This window comes from Sciurus carolinensis, chromosome 11 (assembly GCF_902686445.1).
Source record: "Sciurus carolinensis chromosome 11, mSciCar1.2, whole genome shotgun sequence".
NCBI classification, from domain to species: domain Eukaryota; kingdom Metazoa; phylum Chordata; class Mammalia; order Rodentia; family Sciuridae; genus Sciurus; species Sciurus carolinensis.
Genome location: NC_062223.1, coordinates 129554656 through 129578025, shown reverse-complemented (window position 1 = coordinate 129578025; position 23370 = coordinate 129554656). Strand labels below are relative to the sequence as shown.

Sequence of the window (23370 nt, the reverse complement as noted above, 5' to 3'; positions counted from 1 at the left end):
GGTGTGCTTCCCAGGACTCTGAGTCCCTCACGCGAGCGGGAATACGGGCAGAGAATCCCAGTGCACAGTCAGCCCTCATTGTGGACACCCAGGACATTTTCTTCCACCGCGCCCAGGCGGGCAGAGAGGGCTTGACCCTGAATGCTAAGAGTCGGGCTTTCTGATTGGCTTAGAGTACAAACGCAGGCGAGCGCTGCCTGAGACCCGCTCTTCGATTGGACTTTACATGAACAGCAGAGCACGAAATAAAGAGGCCTTCAGTCATTGGGCCATTGTGTGAATCTCCTTTTGGCTTCTCTGCCGACTGAATAAGCGTCTCAGGATCTTCGTCATGACTCTTAAATCTGGGCCTGTCAGTTCGCCCCAGCGTTTCTCGTCTCTAGGCACGGCATGGAGCTTACAGAGTTTAACCAATCATATAACGTCGAGATCAGGTTGCCAGGCAGATTATGCTAATAAGGCCCCGCCTTTTATGCTGCTCCCACTCTGCGGCGGGAAGAACCACCTGGAGGTGGCGGGGGGGGTTTGATTTCCATCACCCCTAGGGAGAGAGGATCGGGGACCCGCTGATCTTCCAGCTCCCCTCATCCAACGTCGTGTAAGTACCTAAAGGATTAAGGGAACTGGATAAGCCAGGGTCCAGAGTACCCCATCGTCTGGGAGGGTGTTTCGTCTTTGCTTAGTCCCACCCAAAATGGCGCCCAGCTCTTTCCGCGTCTCAGAGCCCGGCCGGGGCCAACCGACCGCGGACCCGGGTGGGGGGGGAAATTGATGGTGGTGGTGGGGGGGAGAAATCCCGGCGGCACCGCCCGATGGTACAGTCCAGCCGGGGCTGGGACAAGGCACCTCTCTCGGGGTGGGGGGTCAAACCATCTGCACCTTCTAAGGGGAAAAGGGCAAAACCTCCTCCGGGAGGCCCTCCTGGCGCTGCTTTCAGCGATGGCTTCAGCGCCTCCTCGCCCCTTCCTTCCCCGCGCTCAACCTCCCCCCTGCGACCCCCGAGTGGCTAGCACGCTCTGCCGGCCGCGCGCACCTCTCCTCCCCTGCCCGCGTTGGTTGGGCCGGGACGGCGGTTAGGCTGCCTGCGCGCTCCAGCAGCGGCGGTTGTGCGGGCGCACCGGGTGCGGCGCCGGACTCCATCGGCCGGGCACCGATGGCCGGCGCGGGGGGTGGTGGCGCGGCCAGGGCCTCGGGGCTGGCTGGCTGGCCCGCGGCGGGCGGGCAGCGGGAGCGCACGGCCGAGGGTTGTAGGATGGGGCGCCAGCTTTGTCTGGCGAGGCCGCGCCGCCCACCTGCCATTGATAGCTGGTCCTCCAGCCTTTATTTGCAAGTTGGCGTCGCGGGGATAGGGGGAGCCGCTTGCAGGGGTGCGGGGCGGCCCTGCGGGTCTGTCCCGTAAACGCCCGGTTGGGATGGGCAGGGCGGAGGCCGAGGTTGTGCTGCGGGCCTTGCTCCTGACAGTCTGCGCCCGCGGAGCAGTGCCAAGGCCTGCGAAGCCAGTTGGTGTTCGGGAGCGGGTTGACAGTCCAGCCAGACTGTTGGCTTTAAAAAAAAAAAAAAAAAAAAAAATTTTAAAGTATGTAGCCAGGTGTTAGGTACTCTGCTAAGTGAAGTGGAATAGTCACCGTCTGCCCTCCAGGCACACAGAAGCGGCGCTATTGAATTTTGGGTTTTGTTCCTTTGGTTTTGCTACATAGAATAGTTGGATTTTAACCCCTTTTCAATCAATATTTGTGTACACTTAAAGCAAGAGGAGGATTGACTGTGTGCTGTCATGTAGGATTAAACATCGCTCAGTCAAGTCCCCTGTCCTGATTCTTCTCTCTCACCTGTTCCAAGTCTTGACTGCTCACCACCCCTAGGTTCTTTTTTAACGCAACAATACTTACCTTCATTAAAACATTACTCCTGTTTTGTGTTTTCTTTTTCTGACCTGTTCCCCTCTTTGATGTTACCACTCCAGGGCTGTAAGCTTCTTGAAGGCAGCAGAGTAGACAGTATTACATTGTATTCTTTTGTATTTATGCATTCCACCTCCAGTACTGTGGTAGCTTTGTTGCTCTAGAATGAGGAAGACGAGATTAAAAAGAAAATTAGGATTGTTTGGGGGCAAAGCAATGTATAAGGTGTTTATACAATCTGGTGTATTTGGCAAGTCGACTTTGCTGGGTTTTTCACAAATTGTGGAATCGACATAAAACGAACCATTTTTTTAAAAAAACTTTTGAAAAAAGTTTACTTACGCAAAAAGACATTATCAACAATAGGTTATAGGAACATTTCTTCCATTTTGAAAGGTTCAGGTCTTTGCCTGTTCTTTCTACCATACTCTAAATACCTCACCCCAACAAAATAGTGGACAAATAAAAGTTTATTTCCTTTTCCTTGAGGTCATATTGGGACAATTAGAATTGGAGCTCTTCAAAATTTAGTTATTTATCGTAAACTAGATTTAATCACAGAATGCCACATGTAAGAATATGACAGCACCACCCAAAGTATTTTTAAAAGGACAAATTTCAGGACATTTTCTAATTCTGAGGTTTAAGAAAATCCAAAATCCTCTTTGGGGATCCTTAAGACTCTGTTCTTCAGATCCAGAATGAAAATTATTAAAACTTATAGACCATAATGGGCACTGGTGATAGGGTCCATTTTAAAGTGAACAATTAAGTGGTATTTAGTAGAGGGTTTACATTTTGTACTTTGGAGACATTTTTTTTTTCTGCCAACAGGAGTGGCACTCACCTGTAATCTCAGTGACTAGGGAGACTGAGGCTGGAGGATCCCAAATTCCAGGCCAACTTCAGCAATGTAGTGAGCAGTGTCTCAAATAAGTAGGGCTGTTGGTGTGGTTCAATGGTAAAGCACCCTTGGGTTCAGTACTCCAGTACTGGGGGGAAAATGTCTTGTGATTTCTCTTTTTTATATATGTATATATTTTTAGTTGTAGATGGACACAGTACCTTTATTTTTATATGGTGAACCCAGTGCCTCACACATGCTAGGCAAGTACTGTACCACTGAGCTACAACCCCAGCCCATGACTCCTCTTAATTATTCTGTGTGTGTTATGTTATTTGTTTTGCAAGGGTGCTGAATTGCTCTGTTCTTCCAAAAAAACATTTACTTTCTCTGTTTTGCAGCATGCTTCACCACATAATGTATGCATTCTGTGTTTTAATCTAAATGCAGGTGAGGATGTATAACATACGGCAAGTTCCTTGAATGCTTTTAGAGATTATGGCATGTCAATCCAATGTAATCCCAAATTGGTTGGCACTGCCTCAGCTTCTACTTGCCTAAATTTTGTTTTTCTTCTAACAATAATGCATGATCATTGTAGAAAACAGAAAATATAGAAACAGCATAAAAAGTAAAAAACCCTAAAATATAATTATTAGAGATACTCCTTGCTGATATTTTAATTTTTTAATCTTTGTGTATGTGCATAAAATATTTGCACAAATGTAACATTAAGTGTAGTATCTGTTTTGTTTTACTAGGTTCTAAAGACTTCACTGATGATTTGCCACTTTTTCAGTAGTGTCTCCCATTGTTTGAAGGAGGGCATCATGAAGTTCTTTGAACTAAAAGAGTATTTTATTTGGTACCAGGGATTGAACCAGGGCACTACACCACTGAGCTATATCCCCAGCCCTTTTTAAATTTTTTTATTTTGAGACAGGGTCTTGCTAAGTTGCTTAGGACCTCTCTAAGTTGCTGAGACTGGCTTTGAATTTGCAATCCTCCTGCCTCGGCCTTCTAAGCCACTGGGAGAATAATATTTTAATACACTTTACCTTTTAAAAGCTTAACCTAATTGACAGTGGTAGGTTTCTGGATAACAAGCAGAATTAATCAAAGGACTGAGAACTACTTAGCTGTAATTTTGGTTTCCTCAGTAAATTTACATTTTAAGCACTGGTAAATAGATGGTATCTGGATAATTTAACTTGGTAAAAATGATTTGGGAAAAACAAGTATTAAACCACCCCTTCTTTTTAGCCAGAATTTGTTTTAAACTTGAATGTTAATGTACTTTGACCTATTGCCACTAAAATACACAATCTTCTAGCCCCACCTGGAAAAGTATAAACACCCAGTTCAGCAATTTGTTTTTCACAAGTAGAAGTTATTGTTTAAATTTGTTGTAGAGCTGGGTATGGGGTGGTGTAACTTGTGAGGCTGAAGTAGGAGGATTGCAAACTCGAGGCCAGCCTCAGCAACTTAATGAGACCCTGCCTCAAAAAATAAAAAGACTCAGGATGGAACTTAATGGTAAATTACCACTGGGTTAAATCCCCCCTTAAAAAAAATAATAAAGAAAATTTGTTGTAGGCACTTTAATAAATTACTGAAGAGAATTTGGCTTATGGTTAAAAAAAAAAGTGTTGGGGTACTAAGGTATAATTTGGTGGTAGAGTGTGTATTTAGCATATGGGAGACCCTGGGTTCAGTCCTCAGTACCAGCACCAGTACCTCCACCATCACCACCAACACAAAAACAGAAAAGGACATTTTCCACAAGGGTCCTGCCATGATCCTGGAGTTTGGGGAAGAAACAGAGGATGAGTGAAGAGCTTTTCATTATTTGGTTCATACTGAAGATGCTTTCCTTTTCCTTACTCTGGCATTAAACTGTTTACGTAGTCAGATCACTGCTAACATGATTGAAGGGTATCTGACGTCAGTCCTTTTAAAATGCTCGCTGTTATAACACTGGTTCAAGACTTGTGTGGCCCATTCTGAACTGTGTCATCTCTAGTTTATTTCCTACAACTCCTGTGATATATCTCATTAGTTCTAAAACATCCTTTCCCTTTCCAAAATGCTCAGTGTCTTCCCATCGTCCACACCTGTGTAGATTTTAAATATGTTCAGGTTGTAGAAAGCAGCTGAAAGTAGGTTCTTTTTAGATGACTTTGAAACATTAAGGAATCAAGGTGTGTGTGCAGTTGAGAAGAATGGAGAGCAAAGAATAGAGTTAGGGATTATCTCAAATTAGAAGTAAAGCAAGATTAGTTAAAATGTGGAAACAGTTGTTAAAAAATCAATACTGCACAGGACTTTAAGAACCCCCAAAAGGAACTGGGGGTAAAACTGAGTGGTAGAGTACTTGCCCAAGCATGTGCAAGGCCATGGGTTCAATCAATCAATCAATAAATAGATAGCTAAGAAAAATACTTAATATCAATATTGTATCTATATGTATCTATATGTATTAAAAAAAAAACAAAGCAAAATAAATGTGTGGTTCCTGGTGGTGCACACCTGTAATCCCATCTACTCAGGAGCCTGAGGCAGGAGAATTGCAAGTTCAAGTTCAGCCTCCACAATTTAGAGAGACCCTATCTCGTAAAAAATAAAAAGTGCAGGGGATACAGCTCAGTAGTAGGATGCCCCTGGGTTCAATCCCCAGTATTGCAAAACAAAAACAAAACCAAAAAATCCGAATGCAAGGATTGCCAGAAAGTTACTGGCTGCTAAAATAGTCTATTACTGTTACGTATATTTTAATTGAACTGACATTTACTTCAGACATTAGAATATTGGAACTAAGTGCCCCTATTTTTTGCCCACTTTTACAGTCCACACAACCTGTTGCTTGCTGTGATCTTTAGAAGAGCTATCCCTTAGATCTATAGTGTAGGCAGCTCAAACCTGTGACTATTGAACATTTGAAACTGGCTAGTGTTGCAGGTGTGAAATATATAACAAGGATTTTCAGATTTCGTATGAAAAAATATACTTCAGTATCTAAAATATTGAGTACATGGTGAAAAGATAATGTTGGTTTGACTGCATTAAATAAAATATATTATTACAATTAATTCCACCTATTTTATTTATTTTTTTCTCCTGCAGCAGTGAGGATTAAACCCATGGCTGCTCTACCACTGAGCTACAATCCCCAGCCCTTTTCAATTTCTATTTTGACTCAGGGTGTCTCACTAAGTTGCTTAGGACCTCACTAAGTTGCTGAGGCTGGTCTCAAATTTGTGATCTTCCTGCCTCAGCTTCCTGAGTCCCTGGGGTTATAGGCCTGTGCCACCAAGTCCGGCAGAAGTGAATTAATTAACTTAAGGCATTCAAAATGGTTTCAGAAGTCTTTTTCTTCTGAAAAGAAAATTTTGTTTTTAAACTTAGAAAGGATAGAATTTTACTTAGCTCATGGTTCCAGAGGCTGGAAGTGCAAGAGCATGGTGCTGGCATCTGGTGAGGGCCTTCTTGCTGCATCCTAACATCTGGGAGGGCATCACCTGGCAAGACTAAAAATTATTTTAAAAAAAGCAAATTCTACCATTCCTTGAAGATTTTGAAGGCAATTTATTGGGGGTTATTTTCCATCTTGTCACAAACCATGATTATAGGCATCCTTAATATAATGTACTTCTGGTAGGGGAATAATTGTAATTCCTTTGGCTAATTATTGCTTTGTGTTTGACTAACTTTTGAAGTGTCCTTTTCAAAGGCACCTATTTACATTTAGTTCTTAAAATGTGACATTTACGGAAGTGTTCAATTTTACAAATGAGAAAAAGAAGACAGAAGTTTAGTGAATTAGACAAGAATGGGGAGATAGCCAATAGGAACAAAGGACTGAGTTCTCAGTTGCCAGCAACGGTATATGTCTTAATGAGGTTTCGGTCTCCTTGTCTTTATTTGTTAATCTTTTCCTTTATACCATTGAAGTTGATGAGTTGAAAATTATTCTGGATTATTTATTTTTTATCAGTGGTGGGATTGAACTCAAGGTCTTGTGCATATTAGGCAAGCACTCTACCAATGAACTGCACCTCAAACCCCTAACCCCTGCCCCTGGATTTTGAAAACAGATATTTTTTTGGTACTAGGAATTGACCCCAAGGCCTGGAGCATGCTAAGCAAGCTCTATATCACTGAGTTATATCCTTAGTGTCCAATCCCTGGATTTTAAGTACTTCATCGTTTGATAAATGTAAGAACTTACAAACAATAATGTTTAAGACATTAAACATTATAAGGTACTTATCTCAAGTACCTTAAACCTGCCGAAGCAAGATATTGCATAACTACTATATAACTATTATATAACTGTATTTATAGTTTGAGAATTAAAATGAAATTATGTAGCAGCCATTGCATTTTGATGAACTTTGTTTCATTTAAAAATTTTAAGGAATTTTACATTCATATTTATATATATTCATCCTATGGTTTATGTGTGTTGGTTAGCTTTCCATTACTGAAACAAATAGCTGAGATTATAAGCTTGTAAACAGAAAAGGTTATTTGACTCAGTTTTGGAGGTTCTAATCCCTAATCAATTGACCCCATTGCTTTTGATCCTGTAATGAGGCAGCAAATCATGGTAGGAGCATTAGTGTAGCAAAACTGCTCTCCTCACAGACATCCTTGAAGACATTTCCTGAGTGACTTGAAGACTTCACCACTTGTTAAAGTTTCCACTACCTCCCAATAGCACCAAACTGGGGATCAAGCCTTAATACATGGACTTTCGGGAGATGCTTACCCAAACCATACCACTAGTTAACTCACCAAAAAAAATTATATCTTTTCATATATCACTTAAAAAATAATACCTTTATTCAGATTCATGACTGACTGGCTGGCTGGTTTTCTTTCTCTCCTTCTCTTTCTTTCAAACCAAGGGGTGCACTACCACTGAGTTACATCCCCAGCCCTTCTTATTTTTTACTTTGACAAAGGAACTTGCTAAATTGCCAAGGCTGGCTTCAAACTTAACATCCTCCTGCCTTACTCCCCACGTCACTGGGATTGCAGGCATGTGCCACTACGCTGGGCTTAAGTCAGTGGTATATACATACTATTGACTCTGTTATTTGTGATTCTGAGAATTGAATCCAGGGCTTTGCTTATGCTAGGCAAGCACTTTATCACTGAGCTACGCCCCTAGCTCTGCAGATGTGTGTGTGTGTATGTGTATAGTTGTAAATGGACACAGTACCTTTATTTATTTTTATGTGGTGCTGAGGATTGAACCCAGGGCCTCACACATACTAGGCAAGTACTCTTACACTGAGCTACACCTCTAGCCTTGCAGATGTACTTTTTTAAAAATATTTTGTTTTAATATTTTGGTTTTTTTAGTTGTAGGTAGACACAATACCCTTATTTTATTTTTATGTGATGCTGAGGATCGAACCTAGGGCCTCTTGCATTCTAGGTGCGTGCTCTACCACTGAGCAACAACCCTAGTCTCCTGCAGATGTATTTTAAGTGTAACAGAATATGTGTAAGACTTTTATAGCGAGACCTCTAAAACAATTGAATGACTTTAAATAAAACCTAGGTAAATGTACAGCACAGTGGTTCAAGGATTGGAGATTCAGTTTGTAAAGGTGTTCATCTTCTGGAAACTGATATAAATTTAGTGTAATCCCAGTAAATTTTTAAAAACTAAACAATTTAAAAATGTTTGTCATGGCACAACACCCTTGAATAAGAAAGAGAAGTTGAAAGCTTCTATACTAGAGATCTAGTGATATTGGCATCAGTTGGATTAATAGTATTAGATCAATAAAAAAAATATAAGGAGTTCAGAAATAGTCTCATCCATATGCAAACTCTTGATTGATGACCCAGGAGTCAGGGGAAATGAAATGTAAAACAATGAAGCTTTTTAAAGTTAATATAGAAGAGTATATTCATGGCTTTAGTAGTATAGAGAAGGGATTCATGAGCAAGATGCTTCATACACTAATAGAACAGCGGCACAGCCTTGAACGGGCTTGTCAGAAAAGGAGAAATTCACATTTCTAATAAATATATGAAAAAGTTTTCCATCTTATTAGCAACAAAGAAAATTCAAATTACAGCTACGATGCTGTAACACTGTACACCCAAGATCTTAAGGTAGGCAATACCAAATCCTGAGGATGTTTAGCAATAGAGACTCTCATACATGGCTGATAGGAGTTTAAATCAGTATAACTATTTTGAAGAACAATTCAGCATTATCAAGAAAATTTTAAAAAATACGCCTACTGTAATACCTAGAATTTCCATCATTAGAGAAATACATGCTCATGAGAACCAGAAAGAATACTTGGAATAATTTGTTTTCATGATCTGAATTGATTCAATTAATATTTGAGGGTTGCTGTGATCTCTACACATAGGTAGCTATTTATTTTGAACAGCAGTGAATAAATGTTATTTATATTATCCCTCTCTGCTGAATATTGTTTTTTTACTGCTGAATATTTTCACAAATGCTCCATTCATTGTGTTCTTTAGTTCCTAAAACAATGCTGTACACAGAATAGACATTTGATAAACCTTGTGTTTTTAAAAAGTATTTTTCAAATTTTTTTTCAGAGTTACCCAACTCTGGCTGTTGAGCAATTTGCTCAATTAAATCTGCTTGTGGGTTTAGTAAATTAAAACCTCCTCTAGTTCCTCGAGGTGAAGTCTAGCCTTCTGATTGCATCATCCAGTGCGAGACAAGGAGACAGTAGCCAGTCCATTTCCTGCTGGGGTTCTGGCAGCTTTGCCTATGATGAAAGCTGATTCTGCCGAAAGAAGAGGTCCAAACTCTGTAGTAACAAAGATCTGGGGTTAAGTCCCACTTAGTGCTACGATCATGATCAAGTAAACATTCTTGGTTGTGGTGAGAATTGTTTTGAAAGCTAGTATTTAAAGAACATCTCACAGTACCTGGCACCTAAAAGGTGCTCAGTAAATGGCAGCAGCTATAATTGTTATAATCCACTAGTTGTTTACTTAAGTAACTGCATTTTCACAGTATACATTTTGAATCAAATGGCCTATGATTATGTTGATTTTTAAAATAAAGAACTGCACTTGTTAAGATTCCAATTTTGGATCTCATTTAACTCCTTCAGTGCATTTGCAAAGGAATCTAGCCTGTTCTAGGCTACACCTGAATGAAATGGTCTAGTTATGTATTTGCAAAGAACACTTACTGCTGATTGCTCTAAACCTGAATGCCTCTATTTTATCTCTCCAATGTGGAAAAAATTGCTAATCACATAGTTTGAAAATTCTACCAATTTAAAGTTGAATTTTTATTTTTTTATTTTTGCGGTGCTGGGGTTCGAACCCAGGGCCTTGTGCTTGCAAGGCAAGCACTCTACCGACTGAGCTCTCCCAAGCCCGAAATGTATTTTCTGATGAAAGAGAAAGAGAAGGAGAATCTATGCTTATAGTCAAGAGATGTTTATTCCCAAATCAATTGCTTAATAATGGAAATAAATAAGACTTTCTGGAAAAAGTGTTCAACATCTTTAGCCATCATGGAAATGCAAAACAGAACTACATTGAGATTTCATCTTGCCCCAATAAGAATGGCTGTAATCAAGAATACCAAAAAACAAACTGGGCACATACCACTGAACTATATCCCCAGCCCTTTTTAAAATTTCATTGTGAGACAGGGTCTTGCTAAGTTGCTTGGAGCTTCACTAAGTTGCTGAGGCTGGCCTCAAACTTGTGATCCTCCTACCTCAGCCTCCTGAGTGTGTGTGTGTGTGTGTGTGTGTGTGTGTGTGTGTGTGTGATTGAACCCCACAGCTTCATATGTGCAAAGTACGCACTGTGCCACTGAGCCCTTGCCCAAGACTTTCCCTTCCACTGTTTTGCAATGCTGGGGATAGAACACTGGGCTTTGTTCATGTTTCCAAGCAAGTGCTTTACCACTGAGTCACACCTCCAACCCAAGATTGAGTTTTTATGATGGTACTACCTGCCTTAATATGTCTTCTACCTGCTTCACCATCTTGTTAATAAAACACTTGTATTTTTAAAAATTTTTATTTTATTTTATTTTTTTACTACTCTGCATTTCACATTTAACTTTGCTAATAAGGGATTGTGGATGAGTAATGGGAATTTGAAAATGGAAAACAGGCCACATTAACCTCTTTACAACAGGTAGGAACTAGGTATAAAGGGAATTACTTCCGACCAATATCTTTTTGCTTCTTAGCCTTGGGTCAGAGTTATGTTTTAGTTTCTTTGAACTTCAGACTGTATTTTTCAGGAATTGAAGTAGAGTGAACAAGTGATTATATTATGTTTTTTTCTCATGTTAATTATGAAAACTATGCTCTAAAATAATTCTCTAAGCAATTGTAATACATTTTTTTCCTTAGTCAAAATATTTCAAAACACCTGAATTTATTAAGAAACAGCTTACTACTTAAGATTGTACCTCTTTTTACATTATACAGAATTTTATCCAGAATCAACTGTAAGGAATTCTTTTTAGACCATAGAGGACCCACCTGAAAGTCTCCTAGTTACTGCAACTACTACTTCAACAAAAGAACTTGAGATATGTGGGGCAGATACCTTCCATGCAGAGGTATACCAGAGCCACAGATGCTATCTGTCTCCCTACCAGTTGTTTTGTGAATGAATGCTGCCCTTGAGAAGGGACCTGGAGGAAATGTGCTTGGAGCTTTGCAAATCTGGTATCCTTAGTGAAAAGCACGAATGTTAGGAATGATTCAGTGAGTCATCTGCAGCAATCTTTTGGTCTTTAAATGTCCTCTGCAAATCCATGTTTACATTCAGTGCTCATTTCAGATATTCTGATAGGTGTACAGTGCAGATTTGCCTGTTACCTTATGGTAAAGGGAAGCTAGAAGGTAAAACCCAAGAGAGCAATCTGGCTGACAAGGAAAACAATTCTATTCACCCTTACCCCAGCCTTTTCCAAGTAAAAAGGGAAGCTGGTGATTAGTATATTTTGTTTCTAGGTTTTTTGTTTTGTTTGTTTTTTTGAACTGGGATACTTTGCCTGAGCTACATCCCAGGTCTTTTTATTTTTTATTTTAAGACAGGGTCTCACTAAGTTGCTTAGGACCTTGCTAAGCACTGAGGCTGGCTTCAAACTTGGGATCCTCTAGCCTCAGCCTCCCAAGTTGCTAGGATTACAGGTGTGTGCCACTGTGCCCAGTTCGATTTGTTGTTTTGAAAGAAGGTGTATAGGTTCTTGCTGAATTTTGCTTAGTGATTAAAAAATTTTTTTAAAGATGTGATTTTGGCCATTGAAAGTTTAAGAATATTTATTAATGTCACTAAATTGGAATGGAATTGAGAGCTCTAATCTTTGTCCAGTGCTTACCAAAAGTGGCCTTGACCTCATTGTAATCAGTCCCTCATGTTACTTCTAGAGTGATTTCCTAAACTGTCACTGCCATGATGAAGTATTTTTCTTTCCCTGTTGTGCAGGTGTTAAGCCAGATTTGGCTCATTTCAGGATCACTTGGGGAGGTCTATAAACAGATTTTTGTCTTCCTCCTGCTCCTGTAATTGATTCCATCACCATCTTCAGGGATGAGACCCTGGAGTTTATTTTTCAACTAGCTCCCTCCTGGATCCTGGTAAAACTAGTCCATGAACTTTGCAAACTGTAGGTTAATTGAATAAAGTTTAAATTTGTCACCTTGCACTTGTGGTCTTTTTAGACCCATCTTAACTGTTTGAGGCTTTTCTCTGTCATAGTCTGTAGTCCTGAAGCATAACCTTAATTTATTGCCCTGGAACGTTCTAAAAAACTTGTCAAAAATGCACTCATGTTTGCTCTAATGGCAAATATCATACTCCCCTCCCCCCATATATGTAAAGTTTCTTGATGTTTGTTTCCACATTACTTTTAAGAAAGTTTTTATTGATTTAAACTTCCATCATTTTTATCTTAAAAAAAAAAAAAAAAAAAAAAAGCTTTGGGCCAGGTGCTGTAATCCCAGCAATAATTCAGGAGGCTGAGACCAGGGGGATTGCAAGTTGGAGGGCAATCTCAGCAACTTAGTGAGGACCTAAGCAAGTTAGCAAGACCCTGTTTCAAAATTAAACCAGAAAAAAAAGCAAAGAAATTCCATACGCTTTAGCTGTCACCATTAATGTCCCATGCCTCTCAAGTCCTAGGTAACTACTAGTCTGTTTTCTGTCTCTGTTGATTTGCCAGTTCTGCATATTTCACGTAATTAGAATCATTCAATATGTGGTCCTCTTTTGTGACTGGCTTCTTTCATCTCGTATGTTTTCAGGGTTCATCCCTGTTATAGCATGTACCAATTTTTCATTTCTTTTTATAGCCAAATAATATTCTATTTTATGGATGTACCACATTTTATGTATCCCTTCATTAGTTGGTAGGTATTTGGATTGTTTCCATTTTTGGACTCTTATTAATAATGCTGCTATGAATATTGATGTACAGTGTTTTTGGGGGAGAAATGTAATTTCTCTTGGGCTTGTTATACCTTGGTAAGGAATCACAGGTCATTTGGTAACTCTTTAGTTTTTGAGGAATTGTCTGACTGTTTTCCAAAGTGACTGCAGCATTTTGTATTTTTTTTTTTTTTTTTTTTTTTTGGTACTGGGGATAGAACTCAGGGGTACTCGACTACTAAACCACATCCCCAACCGTATTTTGTATTTTATTTAGACAGGGTCTCACTGAGTTGCTTAGCTCCTCACCATTGTTAAAGCTGACTTGAATTCATGATCCTCCTGTCTCAACCTCCCAAGCTGCTGGGATTACAGGTGTGGGCCATTGTGCCCAGCCTCTTTTTTTTTTTTTTTTTTTTTTTGCAGTACTGGGGATCGAACTCAGGGCCTTGTGCTTGCAAGGCAAGCACTCTACCAACTGAGCTATCTCCCCAGCTCCCCCCCCCCTTTTTAAAAAATATTTTTAGTTGTAGATGGACACAATACCTTTATTTGTTTATTTAGTTTTTTATGTGGTGCTGGGTATCCAACCCAGTGCCTCATGCATGCTAGGCAAGCACTCCACCACTGAGCCACAACCCCAGCCCCTGTGGTTGTATTTTGATTGCAAGATTTACTTTGTCATGTCAAATATACCATAGGACAGTGTTTTTCTTACCACAGTCTGCCTAGACTAGGATCCATGAGTTTTCAAATTCTTGATAAACAGTTATAAAGTAAAAAGAAGGATTTATATATATATTTATTTATTTTTATAATCTCACACCTTCGGGATTGCCATTAGCTTCCTATCAAGCCAGCCAGGTCTTGGTCAGATCCTTGTAGAGAGGGGATGCTTAGGAAAAGAAATACAATTTCTACACCTGGTTTTTCCTCCTGGGGCATTTTCTTATCCTTGGATGGGAGAAAGGATGGAGAGCTGATCAGAAGGGCTGCTGAGAAGCAGAGAAGCTTGAGCGCTTTAGGCAATTTCGGGGAACTGGGGAGATAAGAAATTTGAGTTAGAAGGGCTGCTAAGGCAGGCAGTCAGAACACAGAGGCCAACACTTGGAGTAGGGAGGTTTAGGGAAGGGAGCCTGAAGTCCAGCACTGGTTTTTCCTTGGGATATTTACCAAGTTGTCAGAGCTGGTCAGAAGGTAAGAAGTTAAAACATAGCTGCAGACAAGTGCTGGGTGTGTGGTAGTCTCCTGGTGCTAAAGAGACAGAACGTGTGGTCTGAGGCCCACCAAGAAAGAGCTTTCTAATATATACTGCAGAATTTCCCTTGAAGCTTTGGAAGATCAGATCCTGGGGCAAACAGTCAGAGAGTACAGATCAGCCTGAGTCAGCTCAGTGCTTTGCCCTCCACTCTGCAGCCTGCCAGAGGACAGGTGACTCTGGGAGAAAGATGGTGGGCATCCTCCCTGGAGGGCATCACAGTGCTTCAGGGCATGAAGCCATGAGGCAGATGCATTTACTTATGAGCAAGTCCCAAGCCAGTCGCTTATGATTTGTGCAGTTTTTTGTAGGCACGGGATACACTCAGCCGCTTTGAGGTTTCCACCTAACATCTTTCGAGAGTAGACTGGAGGACCCCTGACAGATTTCTCTTTGAAATTGCCTTCACATTTTACCAGCCAACCAGCTATTCTTTATAAAGAGGAAAAGGCAAACATCAAGGTTTGTCATTCCTCAGAACTCATACTGACTGTTGGTTCCTTTTGAACTCACAAGAATTTTCATGTAGGATTGTCAGGCTCAGACCCCCAAGTCTCTCAGCCTGGGTTTTCTTTTCTTTGAGTGAATGGTAAGGGATCTTTTGAAGGACTAGATGGGCCCTGATGCATCACAAACCAGCTATCAAAATGGGTGGGAGGATCTGTCTTTGTTTTTTGGTACATGAAAAGTTCTTATCCGAACTAGGGCAAAAAAAAAAAAAAAAAAAAAAAAAAAAAGTCCACATTTCTTGGGTTAACATGAAGAAAGATTTAATTGCACATTTCTTTTGAAGCATGAAGAAAGGAGTGCCACAATCTTGACTGGAAAAAAGAACCTTCTTTCATAGAAGAAAACCCTTAGTGACACTCCCTGAAGCACATAGGAAAAGTAGGAGGAGTTACTGCCTGCCCTTAAGGACAGAAGGACCCCTGCCTGGAGAAAGATGGTCAGGCCTGCTTGATATGCTTCGCTCCTGTGCTTGCTTGCTTTTGTTGTCCAGTTTTCCAGTCTAGTGAGGTTTTCTTGGTTGGTTTGTTTTCAAATTGGTTGGTTTGTTGTTAAGTTCTCTTCTGGCTACACTGTATGTATGTGTGTGTGTGTGTGTGTGTGTGTGTGTATACTACATATATATATATATATATATTTTTTTTTTTTTTTTTTTCTTTTTTCTTTTTTGCAGTGCTGGGGGTGGAATCCAGGTTCTCTTGCATGGTAGGCCAGTGCTTTACCACTGAGCTACACTCCCAGCCCCCACAGTATCTTTCCAAATGGTGTTCAGAAACAAATGAGGAACATTTCTTTTTTTCTTTTCTTTTTCCTTTTTCTTTTATCAGTGCTGGGCATTGAATCCAGGACCTTGCATATGCTAGGTATTTGAATACCTCCCCAGCCCTTTTTAATATTTATTTTGAGGACAGGGTCTCACTGAATTGCTGAGGCTGGCCTCAAACTTAGCAATCCTCCTGTTGCAGCTTTCTGAGTAGCTGGGACTACAGGTGTATATGTGTTCCTGCCTAGCAGGAATAAATTTTTTAGGATGTGTTTTGGGTTGCATGAGATAACTCAGCCTAACAACATCAAAAAGTGCAACTTTAAAATATTTTTGCCATTGTCCGCTCACCTAGTTTTGTTTTGTTCCAGTTTTTTTTTTTTTTTTGTTTTTGTATGGAGCATTGAACCCTGGGCATTGTGGGCATTTTATCACTGAACTATATCCTCAGCACCTCCCCCCCTTTTATTTTTTGAGACGGGGTCTTGCTAAGTTGCTGAAGTGGCCACCAACTTGTGATCCTCCTGCCTCAACCTCCTGAGTCACTGGAATTACAGGCGTGTGCCACCTCACCCTGCTCCAGTATTTTTTTCATTTCAGGAACTATTTGTTCCAGACATCAATTAAATATAAGATCTCCACTTCTGATTCCAAATGAGTGAATGCACTAGAAGCTATTTCTTTGTACTTGGTCTCATTTCATGACTCTCAAATTTAGCTGCTTTAAACTAGCTGGTCAGAGTACAGCACGAGTTTATTTTATTTATTTTATTTTATTTTATTTTGGGTGGGGGGATCAAACCCAGGGTCTTGTGCTTGCAAGGCAAGCACTCTACCGACTGAGCTATCTCCCCAGCCCTGAGTTTATTTTATTTTGTATGAATTTTATGTTTTCTGTACATGAGTTTTAAACAATTTCTTTGGGTTAGTGTGGGCATTAAGTAATTAAATCAATTGATAAGTGTGAACTGCCTGGGCCAGTGTATAGCATATGGTAAGCTCTCAGTGTGTGTGAGCTGTCCTCATGTACTGTCCCTGTGATTGGCCCTGAACCCATTGTTTTCCCCTTGCCTTATATTTGTAGTTTCTAGTGTGGCTAGTGCATTGGGGGAGTTGCCCCAAATCCTGCATATAAAGCATATGGATTAGGTTAGAAGTCAGAGATCCAAAAAATAAACCTCAAACCAGAGCCTGAGAATTTATGAATTAGGAAACCCAGGAGGTGGGGGAAAAAGAAGCTCTTCAGTTAGGTCTATGGGGCTATGCTGATTCATCTGTGAACTGCATGAGGCATCGTTTGAAGCCTCTGCAGTCTCTCTCTCTCTCTCTCTCTCTCTTGTCCTGCTCACTCCAGAAGTGTCTTAGAGGTGCCTGTGTAGATGTTGTATTATAGAAGACCAAATATCACTGCCTTTTCCCCATGATCCCACCTTTAGTACAACTAAACATAGCAGCTTAGGAAGTGGAAGAGTAATACTGAGGTTAAGTTTGATAGGGTACGGGCACTGTTGGCAATCACAACTATTTATTGTTTGCTTACTATGTGCCAAGTTTCTTGAAGGTGCAATATTGTAACCACCCTGATAGTAGAGTTGCTGATTGGCTCTCAAGAATTTTAAAGGACCTGTATTGGCGATCAGCTCCTTTGACCTTAACTTTTATATTTTTAATTTTGTGGGTTTGTGGTACTAGGGATTGAACTCAGGGGTGCTTTGCCACTCAGTACATCCCCAGCTTGTTTTATTTTTATTTTGAGACAGGATCTCACTAAGTTTGAGGCTGACCTGAAACTTGTGATCCTTCTGCCTCAGCCTCCAAGTTGCTGGGGTTGTAGGCATGTTGCCACTGTGCCTGGGTGACCTTAACTTTTTGTTGCTATTGCTGCTTATCATCTTGGCCAACTCAAAGATGTAATAAGTGAACAAGTAGAAAAAGTTAATGGGAAATTTAGGAATACCTAATTTTGCTTAAACTAACAATTTTTTAAATAGTAAAGTAAGGTTGGATGTGATTTTTATATAGCTCATTAATGGAGTCCTTATACTGGAATTGTAACACAGGCCAATGGTTCTTAGTATGGGATGAGAAGTTGTGTAGATACTGGTTAATACAAGGACTTGCATCCAAAGCTTGGCTTACATTGCAGCTTCACTGTGTCCTAAGATCTGTGACCCTGGACAAATCACTTAAACCTCTTTCTTAGTCCCTCACCTTCACATCAAAGAAAGTTTTATGCAGAGTAATGATGAAGAAATCACTGTCAATCAAAACCCCACATTAGGCAGCCTGCCAAGGTAAATAGGAGACATAATGTACCAAAGTTTTATAGATTATTATGAGAATTAAATGAACCAGTACATCCTGGTACATGGTGCTGTACAGTGTTAGCTTTTCTTATTTTGTGTTGTAAACATATATATTAATATTTAATGGTACTATAATTGAAGGGGGGGGTCTGTCATCTGACTGTAATTGAGAACCAGGGGCCTGGAATTTCTCTTCTAATACTGAAATCAGGTCTGTTATTCTATACCATAGAATTGGATTCACATCATTTTCCCCCTTTTATAACTCAGTGTTGTGAAGAAGTTTTCTCTGTAACATAGAGGGAAAACACTTTTTTTAGTTTACCAAATGTAATTTGATCCTAAATATGAGTTCACACGGGATTCCTGTTTCTTATCATGGTGTTTTTGTGTTATATATGCACATTAGTTACAAACTGATAATTATTTGTTAAATATGTAATATTTTTAGGTTCTTTTCCTTATAGATAAAGAAACTGGAGCTCAGGGTGATAAAGCAAATTGCCAAAAGCTGTTAGTAACACATCCAAAATTTTAAGACATGCTGTCTGATTCTAAAGCCTGCTCTAATATCAATATGTACAAATCCAAATGCCTAATCCATTGACTATAGTACATATGGTCATTCATTTAAAACAAATTCAGGCATTGTTCCTTTAAATAGAAACCAATTTCTATGTAAGTATTCTAGAAAAATGTTCATTTGATACTTGAGTCAACAAAAGTCACTATGTAGCTAGAACATATCATTGAAAGAAATGTGAAAGATTAAAGTAGCAGTTGCTTGTTCATCAGGCCAGTGAGTCTCTGGACCTGCTGCTTCCTGTTTTACACTAGAGGAACATTTATTCCTTAGCGATGGGGAGGCACTGTGTGGCAGAAGAGAACGTCCAGCAGTTAGCCATTCTTTCACGTTTGGTATCTACTCCCCACCTCACCTTCTTGTGCTGGCCTTGAGACTTCCCCACTGCTGGGCATCACCTGGCTTTTCAGTGGTGAATGGGCACAGGTATGAGCAGTGGGCACTTAGAGTCATACCAGCGAGAGAACAACAGACAAATTCTGACTCCACCTCTTGCTTCTGTGTTGCCTGGGCTGCATCCTGGGTCTACTACAGCTCCTGATCAGACATGAGACTCAACCTCGTCCATTTTCTTTCTCAGAGTTTTTATGATCATTTTGCAGGTCCATCACTTTCCCTGTACTTTATTTCTTTGGTATATCTAGTTTTGACTTTCAGGAAGGAGCCATCATTTTATGCTAGTTAGTTAATTTGTACTGAGCTAGACCAGTTACTTGTAGTTTATTCTCTGGAGTGTATATTGCATTTTTCCAGAGCAGGAATGATATGTCTAGCATAAAAGGGGCTGGGCCAGTACAGAAACCTTTCTTGATTATTATTATTATTATTATTTTTATTTTTATTTTTTGATACCGGAGAGTGAACTCATGGGCACTCAACTATTGAGCCACATCCCCAGCCCTTTTTTTGTATTTTATTTAGAGTCGGGGTCTCACTGAGTTGCTTAGGGCTTCACTAAGTTGCTGAGGCTAGCCTGGAACTTGTGATCCTTCTGCCTCAGCTTCCCAAACCACTGGGATTACAAGCGGTGCCATGGTGCCTGGCTGTATCATAATATTTTTAAAGTGAAAATTGCATTTCTAGTTCAACCTGGAATCCTGGCACCCATCTACCTTTGAAGATGGAGCTGGGCCACTTCCTCTTCTTTATGTAGGAGCTACTAGAGTAGTGGCTTTAGCAGAGAAGGACCCTGTGATGGTGGGTACAAGACTGGTACTGGTGTATGATAAGGGGATAGGATTGTGGGATGGGTGGCAGGATGGTAACTGAGAAACTCCTGGGAGGGAGGCAGTTGTGGATGGTGGTCATATTAGGAGACTCCATTCTCTGGGGGCCCTGTGATAGAACTTGCTGGATAATTGGCAGTTTGTTCTTTTCCTTCTTTCTTCTCCTTGCTCTCTATTACCATCAGTGCTACCCTGTAGGTATCACCTAAGGTGAGCTTGGAGGTGGGCTGTCATCTTTCCCACTAGATGGTGAGTTTCACAGAAGCAGGGTTTTTGCTTTTTATCCCAGTGCTTGCCATGTACTAAGAAATGTGTTGATGTTCATCAGGCAAGAGAAAATTGCTACCATTTTTTCATTGCTACCATTTCTTGAATGTTCATCATTGTGCTAAGATTATAAATGTTGCCATATTTTATGGAATCTAAGATGCTGATGGTAAGAACATAATATTTTATTTATCATAAGAAGAAAAAACCCTTGTTAATTAATTCAGGCACCAATGCTTTTTTTTGAGTTAGAATGTTTATTATGTACTTTCTGTTATCATCATAGTGTTGAGATCAAACCCAGAACTTTGTGCATGCTAAGGCAAGTGCTCTTCCACTGAGCTCTCCTGCTGTCCCCAGGCCTGTTATATACTATATTGAAAGAGCTCTTTGAGATTTATTTACATATAGATTTTTAAATCATATCATGTGCATACATGAAAGGGAAACTAAGTGAGATAAATTGACTAAGGTATTTCTAAGATTTCTTCACTCTAAGAGTCTGATTTATGAGAATTGCTTTGATTTGGAGTTTGTGATGTGGTAATTTCCAATGTAGTTTTGTTCTCTTTGCTATCAAGAATGTGAGTGATGTGGCAGTTCTTAAGAGGGTACACTGCTGTCCTCCAGGAATCTGTTGTGTCTGATACCGTTCTGCAAGTTTTGATCCTGGGGTTTTCTTACTTGCTCTGTAGCCAGCCATTCTGTCCCACAAATCTCAGTAATGGCAATACATCATGCAGTTTTCTCCATGTGGGCTATCTTTTTCTCTCCAGGTCCTGTAGACTTGATTGTTAAGGTCATTATTCCAATGATGGATATTTATTTCCCTAATGAAGTTTGTGCCTCACTATGGTTTCCATGACTTTTAGTTTCAGTATCAAATTATAGTGATCTTTTTGAGGACATTTAAAATCACAGAGCTGAGTGTGGTGGCACATGCCTATAGTTACTTGGGAGACTGAGGCAGAAGGATCACAAGTTCAAGGCCTAGCTGGGCAATTTGTCTCAAAAAACAAAACAAAACAAAAACAAACAAAACAAAGCAAAACAAAAAAAAGAAAGTGAATTGTAGATTCGGTTGTACATAGCACCGGGTTCAATCCCAGCACTGGACCAAAAAAAAAAAAAAAAAAAAAAATTAAAAAAAACGCACCTTAAGATTCTTTGTGTCCACTATCACAGTGAAGTGAAGCCAGACTCATAATAAACCACAGTGACAAGGAGGTCACTCATGAACCCGCATTTACCCTACTTTCTGATTGCACCTGGGATGCATAGTGATTGAGACATACTATGAGTGTGAAATGGTTCCCTATTTTCAAACAGCGTTAAAATGTGGTGGAAAAATGCATCATAGATTTTGATGAAATATGCACAGACTGTTAATATTACAGATCCATAATTCTTAAAATAACAATGCAGGGCTGATAGTTTGGATTTTCCAATGAAGATACAGAGATCAGAGTGTGTGACTACTAACATCACAACTACCAAATACTTGATAGATTTGAGGGTTCAGTCTTCAGATTTGTCTGATTCTAAAGCTCCCATTCTATACTATACAACATTGTTGAAAAAAACAGTAAGTTTTAGGAGGGTAGGTCTTTTTTTTTTTTTTTTTTTTTTGGGTGCTGGGATTTGAACCAGGGCCTTAGTGCTTACAAGGCAAGCACTCTACCAACTGAGCTATCTCCCCAGCCTCCTTTTTTTTTTTCTTTTGAGATATATCTTGCTGTATTGCCAGGCTGAATTCCTGGGCTCAAATGATTCTTTTGCCTTAGCTTCCCAAATAGCTGAGACTACAGGGATGTGTCCTGCACCTGGCTTTTTTTCTTTTCTTTCTTTTGATACATGATGTTTTTGTTTTTGTAGTGCTGGTGTTTGAACTCACTGAGCTACACTCTCAGCCTTTACACTGGTGTTTCTGACAGACTGAGAACAATGACTGGCACGTACAAAGTACTCAGTAAACATTGTTGAGTAAAGTTGATCATTAGGAGGTAGAAATGCAAACTTGTCATCTTCCTGGGAATGAAGCCTCTAACTCCTTTTTTTTTTTTTTTGTACTGGGGTTTTGAACCGAGGGTTTTCCTAACCACTGAGCAACATTTCCAGTCCTTTTATTTATTTATTTATTATTTATTTATTTATTTGAGATAGGGCCTTACTAAGTTGCTTAAGGCCTCGCTATGTTGCTGAGGCTAACTTTGAACTTGTGAAACTCCTGCCTCAACCTCCTGAGCTCCTGGGATTACAGGCATGTGCCACCATATCTGGTTGAAGTATCTCTTTTTGGACAATGGGAGAGGAGAGAAAAAGGATGCTATCTTTTAGGATAAGGTATAGGTATGGTTCTCCTGTTCTGTCAGATCTGTAGCAGATAAATAAAGTGGAGTAGAGGGAAGTCCATGCCCATCAGCACCTGACTGCTGGACAGCACTAACATGGCTCTAGGGGTTCTCCTCTGTTTCCTATAAATCATCAATGGGCTCTATAAATTTTCACAGCTAAAAAGAAAATAAATAGGGCTGGGTAGATAGCTCAGTTGGTAGAGTGCTTGCCTCGCAAGCACAAGGCCCTGGTTCAATCCCCAGCACCGCAAAAAAAAAAAAAAAGAGCACTTACCTTGTATGCCTGAGGCCCTGGGCTCAATACCCAGCCCTGCAAAATAAATAAATAAATAAAATATTAAAAGTAAATAAATACATAGAAAAGGAAAATGAACATGACAAGTCTTATGTACAGACTCTCATTACAAAAGAAATTTTTGCAGAGGGATGGACTAATAATTGTTTTTAAAAGGACTGTTTTGAAAATGCAGAAGCACTGCATATTTGTCTACAGATTTTGAAAATTGATACATTTGAGCATCCATGATGTGCTAGACCTGTGCCCAGAATTGTCAAAAATATAATTTAGCTCTCACAATAACTTTAGGAAGTAATTATATCTCTATTTTACATATGATGATGTTGAGTCTCAGAGATTGGCTAATGTGAAATGTGATAGACCAGTTTTTTTTTATATATATATATTTTTTTCATGGTACTGGGAATTGAACCCAGGGACTCATAAATGCTAGACAAGTGCTCTACCACTGAACTACTTCCCCAGACCCTAATAGACTTTAGAAACCATTTTTATGCTCTCATTTTGCAAATGTCCAGAGGATTTAAGGTGATTTGCTTGGTAGTAGAATCATGCCTAGAGTTCAGTTTTCCTGAACAATGTATTAAATAATAAAGAATGACAGAATATTATACTGATGTTTCAAATAGTTAGTAGTTATA

At 39.8% G+C, this 23370-nt stretch overlaps 1 protein-coding gene across 1 annotated transcript in view; it reads left to right on the top strand.

Moving 5' to 3' along the window:
* The first annotated feature begins 312 nt into the window (after positions 1 to 312).
* The window catches only part of Prdm10 (PR/SET domain 10), a 92764-nt gene continuing 69706 nt past the window's right edge, over positions 313 to 23370 (top strand). Inside the window, 1 exon segment of the mRNA XM_047519602.1 lies at positions 313 to 598. The gene's annotated coding sequence lies outside the window, so the exon portion shown is untranslated.